The 7,500-nt window shown below is 37.8% G+C and overlaps 3 non-coding genes and 1 pseudogene across 3 annotated transcripts in view; all 4 read left to right on the plus strand.

The window, feature by feature from the left end:
• On the plus strand, positions 1-93 carry LOC145846862 (5S ribosomal RNA; annotated as a pseudogene; the record flags this gene model as incomplete).
• Positions 94-3,934: 3,841 nt separating this feature from the next.
• Positions 3,935-5,740, plus strand: LOC145846875 (small subunit ribosomal RNA). Its single transcript, XR_014370920.1, has one exon. It is a non-coding gene; the product is annotated as a small subunit ribosomal RNA (ribosomal RNA).
• A 182-nt stretch (positions 5,741-5,922) lies between these two features.
• On the plus strand, positions 5,923-6,075 carry LOC145846863 (5.8S ribosomal RNA). Its single transcript, XR_014370908.1, has one exon. It is a non-coding gene; the product is annotated as a 5.8S ribosomal RNA (ribosomal RNA).
• A 222-nt stretch (positions 6,076-6,297) lies between these two features.
• LOC145846880 (large subunit ribosomal RNA) overlaps positions 6,298-7,500 on the plus strand; it is a 3,633-nt gene continuing 2,430 nt past the window's right edge. The window contains exon 1 of the ribosomal RNA XR_014370924.1: positions 6,298-7,500. This exon is cut by the window's right edge and continues 2,430 nt beyond it. This is a non-coding gene — a ribosomal RNA (large subunit ribosomal RNA).

Consider the following 7,500-nt stretch of genomic DNA (forward strand, 5'->3'; position numbering starts at 1 on the left):
ACCCCATCTCGTCCGATCTGGGAAGTTAAGCAGTGTCGGGCGTGGTTAGTACTTAGATGGGTGACCGCTTGGGAATACCACGTGCCGTAGGCCTTTGCTTTTTGAATTCATCTTTTTTGTACTATTTTTCTTTCTGACCTATTTATACTTATTACTCGTTTATTTACATTTCTTTAACGCTTAAAAGAAAAGAAAATTCTAGTTATTAGCAAACAAAAACCTTAGCCAATCAGATAACGTTATTTGCTGTTTGCTTATTTGCTGTTTAAACCAATTAGAGCGCTAAAAAAGTGGTTTGACCAGTTTGAGATATCGAAAAAATAATGGCACCATCTTGTAGAGTACAATTTTCTGAGTTAAAATTAATACAACTAGTCTTTTATACTAAAACTTTAAAGTCTTTTTGTCCAAAAACAAATAAAAGCGTGGCTACTTGAAAAATCAAACGAAAATAAATTTTGCACTTTTGTATTGTGAGTCATAATAAGTTATTTACTGTTACCAACAGATACTAGCAAAAGCTTTTTAAAGTTTTGTATTAACTTAATGTATTTGTACTTAGTTTAAATTAATAGAGTTTATTTGGTTTACTTTATTATGTGTATTGAATGTGCTAGTATCTAAAAATAAATACAACTAAAACAAAACAAACAAGGAGAGTACTTGAATAGAACCAACACAATTTACAGACCAGTTGTGTACTAAATTTAAAGAAATTCTGAATAGTGAATATGCAATTATTATTATAAGTTCAAAGTTCACTTTAATTTAAATTAATGTATTTTGTAAATTGGTTTTATTTAATACGATAGTAGTGAATTACTTTATTTAATTTACTTTAGTATGTGTTGTATAACTTTATTTAAACCAGAAGCAAAACGGGATTATACTTTCAATAAACTACACAATTTACAGACCAGTTGTGTACTAAATAAAAAGCTATTGTGAATGGTGAATATGCAATTATTATTATAAGTTTATAAGTTCACAGTTTACAAAAGCTTTAGAATTTAGTTACTATTTTGTTCATATTTGCATATCTAATTTATGAAAAGTTAGTGTTATGTGTATTGGCTTTTTAATTTCTTTATTTGTAGAACTGTTAGTTTTATATTCTAAAGAAACATTTTTAAATAAATATGTTTAACAAGTAACTTAAAAATGGAAGAAATATATTGTATATATTGAACTATTTATATTTATTCTAGCTATTTGCTTAGTGTATTTATTAATGTGATTATTTTATTTTGTTGTTTGTCTTATAGTTTAATCGTATTGTGTTGAAATATATATATAACAAATACAGAGGTTTAAAGTAAGTTTAAATGAAAATAAAATAAGACATATAGTTGAAATATAAGTTTAAAAAAATAGTTTTTTTTTTTTTTTTTTTCTTTGTTTGTTTGATTGTTTGTTTATTATATAATCGCGACGTGTCATTTTATTACTTTTAAGCATACTAAATATAATAATAGGTATAGTTATAGGAAAAATTCAATTAGTTTCTAATGTAATAAAAAAGTTTATTTCCACAAATAAATAAATACCTGAAAAATCAAATGAAAAATAAATTTCGCACTCCTGTATTGTGAGTCATAATAGGTTATTTACTGTTACCAACAGATACTAGCGAAGGCTTTTTAAAGTTCTATGTTAATTCAATGTATTTGTACTTAGTTTTATTAAAATGACAGTATTGATGGTTACGTTTATTAAGTATGTTTATTTAACGTTATGTAACTCAAGTAAAACCAGAAGCAAATAAGGAGACTACTTTCAATAAACTACACAATTTACATACCAATTGTATACTAAACTTAAAGCTATTCTATTTTATTCTTGATAGTTATTTTAAAGTTATTAAATTATACAAATGTATTTTGTAAAGTAGTTTTATAAAGTTACTATAGTTTATTTAACTTACTATAGTATGTGTTATATAATTTTAATTAAACCAGAAGCAAAAAGGGAGACTACTTTAAATAAACTACACCATTTATTGTTATATATAACTCTAATAAAACCAGAAGCAAAAAGGGAGACTACTTTAAATGAACTACACAAATTAAAATATATTATTATTTATAAATCAATCGTGTTGTGTTTCAAAATACATTTTTCAAATAATGTTTTACAAGTATTTATCAGTTATTTAGTTTTCTTTTTATAGTTTAGCCGTATTGTTTTATTTATTTGTTATTATTTTTATTTAATTGTTTGCTTATTATATTTATCGCCATGTGCTTAAAAAATAAAACAACTATAAAGGTTAAAAAAGTAAGTTTAAATAAAAATAAAATGAAACATACAAAATAAGCTTATGATTTTTTATTATTATTATTATTATTATTATTATTTTTATTTATTGTTTGTTTATTATATCTATCGCCATGTGCTTAAAAAATAAAACAACTATAAAGGTTAAAAAAGTAAGTTTAAATAAAAATAAAATGAAACATACAAAATAAGCTTATGATTTTTTATTATTATTATTATTATTATTATTATTTTTATTTCATTGTTTGTTTATTATATCTATCGCGATGTGCTTAAAAAATAAAACAACTATAAAGGTTTAAAAAGTAAGTTTAAATAAAGATAAAATGAAACATATAAAATAAGCTTATGTTTGATTTTTTTATTTTACTTTTATTAAATTGTTTGCTTATTATATTTATCGCGATGTGCTTAAAAGAATAGAACAAATACAAAGGTTTAAATTGTAAGTTTTAAATAAAATAAAATGAAACATACAAAATAAGCTTATGATTTTTTATTATTATTATTATTATTATTATTATTATTTTTATTTCATTGTTTGTTTATTATATCTATCGCGATGTGCTTAAAAAATAAAACAACTATAAAGGTTTAAAAAGTAAGTTAAATAAAGATAAAATGTAACATATAAAATAAGCTTATGTTTGATTTTTTTATTTTATTTTCATTTAATTGTTTGTTTATTATATTTATCGCAATCTGCTTAAAAAAATAAAACGAGTATTAAGGTTTGAAAAGTAAGTTTAAATAAAAATAAAATAAAAATATAAAATAAGCTTATGTTTTTTTTTTTTTTTTTTTATTATTATTATTTTTATTCAATTTTTTGTTTATTATATTTATCGCAATGTGCTTAAAACGATAAAACAAATATAAAGATTTAAAAAGTACGCTTAAATAAAAAATAATACAAATAAAGTTTATTTATAATAAATATATATATATTTAAAACATTAAAAAAAGTAGTTTATACATATTTTTTTTTATTTATTTCTTTTAAACATATTAAATAAAGTATAAAAAAGTATTAAAACATTTAAACGTAGCATAAATAAGCTTAAAACATTAAAATAATCGAAAAGAAACAAAGAAATTGAAAAAAATCGGAAAAAATCGGCAAAAAAAGTTCAACAGCAACATTTGAGCATCATACACGTATGCATTACTTTACACTAGTGAGAGAGACGTGTTTGTGCGTTCGGTCGACTTGACGAGAAAGCGGGCTTAAAGCATTACTGTTTAGCACCCGAGGCGCGGCTATTGCAGCGGCGGCGAACGTGCTATGTAAACGCATTGGAGCAGCGTATGAAAAACTACAAGCGTCCAGCGGCGGTAGGCTTATAGCTTTGCGAAGTCGTCGAGACGAGTAGCCGACGCAGGCAGGCACGGCTCGAGGCGGGTAACTGCAGCAGACAGATGGCGTGTTGCTGCTGACGAGTTAACCGGCAGAAGGCAAACGGTTGGTCGGGAGAAAGAACAGTCAGTTGTATAGCTGCATGCTGCAGTCGACGCGGGCTGGCGCTTTAAACAGCAAAAGGCCGGCGCCGACTTTCAGTAACGTTCGCAAGGCTTTTAAGCCGAGTGATAGAAAAGGTCTGTATTTATACAGTAAAAACGCTCAGTCGAGCAACGGGTTTAAACGCCCTCGGATAGTTATCTGGTTGATCCTGCCAGTAGTCATATGCTTGTCTCAAAGATTAAGCCATGCAAGTGTAAGTACGAGCTCACGTACAGTGAAACTGCGAATGGCTCATTAAATCAGTTATGGTTCATTTGATTGTACGCTTTTACATGGATAACTGTGGCAATTCTAGAGCTAATACATGCGTAAAGCGCCGAACTGACGTGAGGCGCGCATTTATCAGACCAAAACTAACCGGCTTTCGGGTCGTTACAATGGTGACTCTGGATAAGCTTGCGGATCGCACGGCCTAGTGCTGGCGACATCTCATTAAAGCAACTGCCCTATCAACTATCGTCGGTACGGTATCGGCCTACCGAGGTTGTAACGGGTGACGGAGAATCAGGGTTCGATTCCGGAGAGGGAGCCTGAGAAACGGCTACCACATCCAAGGAAGGCAGCAGGCGCGCAAATTACCCATTCCCGGCTCGGGGAGGTAGTGACGAAAAATAACAATGCAGACCTCGTACGAGGTCCTGCAATTGGAATGAGTACACTTTAAACTTTTTAACGAGTATCCATTGGAGGGCAAGTCTGGTGCCAGCAGCCGCGGTAATTCCAGCTCCAAAAGTGTATATTTAAGTTGTTGCGGTTGAAAAGCTCGTAGTTGGATATAGGGACGGCGAGGTTGGTCGGTCGAAAGGCTAGCACTGGCCTTGTTGTTCTTGTTGGTCGGTGCCTTCGCGGTGCTCTTAACTGAGTGTTGCGGTGGTCCGGCAAGTTTACCTTGAAAAAATTAGAGTGTTCAAAGCAGGCTTTACGCTTGTATAATGTTGCATGGAATAATGGAATAGGACCTCGGTTCTATTTTGTTGGTTTTCGGAGCACGAGGTAATGATTAATAGGAACGGACGGGGGCATCCGTACTGTGCCGTTAGAGGTGAAATTCTTGGATCGGCGCAAGACGAACGACTGCGAAAGCATTTGCCAAGAATGTTTTCTTTAATCAAGAGCGAAAGTCAGAGGTTCGAAGACGATCAGATACCGTCCTAGTTCTGACCTTAAACGATGCCGACTAGCGATCGGGCAGTGTCGAACTTAAGAACTGTCCGGCAGCTTCCGGGAAACCAAAGTCTTTGGGTTCCGGGGGAAGTATGGTTGCAAAGCTGAAACTTAAAGGAATTGACGGAAGGGCACCACCAGGAGTGGAGCCTGCGGCTTAATTTGACTCAACACGGGAAATCTCACCGCCCGGACACAGCGAGGATTGACAGATTGAGAGCTCTTTCTTGATTCTGTGGGTGGTGGTGCATGGCCGTTCTTAGTTGGTGGAGCGATTTGTCTGGTTAATTCCGATAACGAACGAGACTCTTACTTGCTAAATAGCTGCTCGACCCATTGGGTCGGAGACAACTTCTTAGAGGGACTAGTGGCGTTTAGCCACACGAGATTGAGCAATAACAGGTCTGTGATGCCCTTAGATGTTCGGGGCCGCACGCGCGCTACACTGACCGGATCATCGTGTGTTCCCTAGGCCGAAAGGTCCGGGTAATCCGTTGAACCCCGGTCGTGCTAGGGATAGGGACTTGCAATTGTTTCCCTTGAACGAGGAATTCCCAGTAAGCGCGAGTCATTAGCTTGCGTTGATTACGTCCCTGCCCTTTGTACACACCGCCCGTCGCTACTACCGATTGAATGGTTTAGTGAGGTCCTCCGATTGAGCCTGGTACGTGCGGCAACGCACTCGCCGGTGTTCGAAAAGACGATCGAACTTGATCATTTAGAGGAAGTAAAAGTCGTAACAAGGTTTCCGTAGGTGAACCTGCGGAAGGATCATTAACGAATCGAAATTTGATTTCAAGCGACGTCTCTTCTTCGAAGGGACCGAGCCCTGTAACTGTTATAGTTCGGTCGCGTTGCTTTCTGACAGCGGGAGTAATAATTCAGCACGCAAGTGCTGGCGCGGCCGCTTCTTTTTGAACACGATTTTTTGGTTGCATTGAGATTGATTAACACGAGAGATCTCTTAGCGGTGGATCACTCGGCTCGAGCGTCGATGAAGGACGGAGCTAGCTCCGAGAAGTAATGTGAATTGCAGGACACATTGAGCATCGATATTCTGAACGCGTATTGCGGCCTCGGGTAATCCTGGGGCCACGTCCGTCTCAGGGTCTTTAACACACCGATCCTTTCATTAGTTTGAAAGTGCCTGCGACTCGTTTCTTAATTAAGGAGCGTGTCGTCAAAGACAGCTGGTCTGGCGATTTCACAGCTGAAGCGTGAGCAGCCTGCTGGCCTCGGGTGAGGTAGCAACGACGGTAGGTGCTCGAGAATAAGTTAAGTGACTTCAAAAGGCCGACGTACAAAGCGCATGTACTTTTGTAGTACATCACTTTTGACCTGAGATCGGGCGGGACGACCCGCTGAACTTAAGCATATCACTAAGCGGAGGAAAAGAAAACTAACAAGGATTCCCCTAGTAACGGCGAGTGAAGCGGGATAAGCCCAGCGCTAAATCCGAGCCTTTTGGAGGGCGAGGAAATGTAGCGTATGGAATTCAGCATGCGGCGAAACCAACGACTGCCCACGTTCTTCTGATCGAGGCCTTTTCCCAGAGCGGGTGTTAGGCCCTTGGCGGCGGTCGTAATTCGTCCTAGCGGTTTTCCCGGAGTCGGGTTGTTTGGAAATGCAGCCCTAAGCGGGTGGTAAACTCCATCCTAAGGCTAAATACTGGCTCGAGACCGATAGCGAACAAGTACCGTGAGGGAAAGTTGAAAAGCACTTTGAAGAGAGAGTAAAGAGTACGTGAAACCGCTTGGAGGCAAACGGAGGCGCCCATCGAGTCGCCGGACGTTTTCAGGCGCTGCCGAGAGCTGTCCTACTGTTTGAGTGATCTTCGGAGACTCTTACGGTTGCGCTGGCGTCGCGGCGCTGCACTAGCGTTCGGCGAGGGCCGCGACCGGTTGCTGGGCTGACTTTGGTCGTTCGCAAGGTAGCTCTTCTTCGGAAGAGTGTTATAGGCGTTCGATTAGCTTCGGCTCGGCGACCGAGGAGAGATTCCGCGTCGGTCTTCGGACAGGCTGCGTGTTGATCGCTGGAATACGGCTTTGGAAACTGCTCGCAGTCTCTAGAGTTTGTACAAGGCCTTCTTCGCGTTAGCGCTCAGACGCCAGGGGTCTGCGGCTTAAGCTGGCCACGTCTCCGACCCGTCTTGAAACACGGACCAAGGAGTCTAACACGCGCGCGAGGTGTTGGGCAGTACGAAACCCGAAAGCACAGTGAAGGCAAACGAGGCGAGATCCTTTCATTAGGCGCATCGCCGGCCGATCCCATAGGCCGCGTCCTAGGGGTCGAGCAAGAGCGTGCTTGTTGGGACCCGAAAGATGGTGAACTATGCCTGAACAGGCTGAAGCCAGAGGAAACTCTGGTGGAGGGCCGTAGCGGTTTCTGACGTGCAAATCGATCGTCGAATTTGGGCATAGGGGCGAAAGACTAATCGAACCATCTAGTAGCTGGTTCCTTCCGAAGTTTCCCTCAGGATAGCTGGCGCTTAGTCGCAGTTTTATCTGGTAAAGCGAATGATTAGAGGCCTTGGGGAC

The sequence above is a fragment of the Thalia democratica genome, unplaced genomic scaffold (genome assembly GCF_965202585.1).
Source record: "Thalia democratica unplaced genomic scaffold, ktThaDemo2.hap1.1 HAP1_SCAFFOLD_699, whole genome shotgun sequence".
NCBI classification, from domain to species: Eukaryota; Metazoa; Chordata; class Thaliacea; order Salpida; family Salpidae; genus Thalia; species Thalia democratica.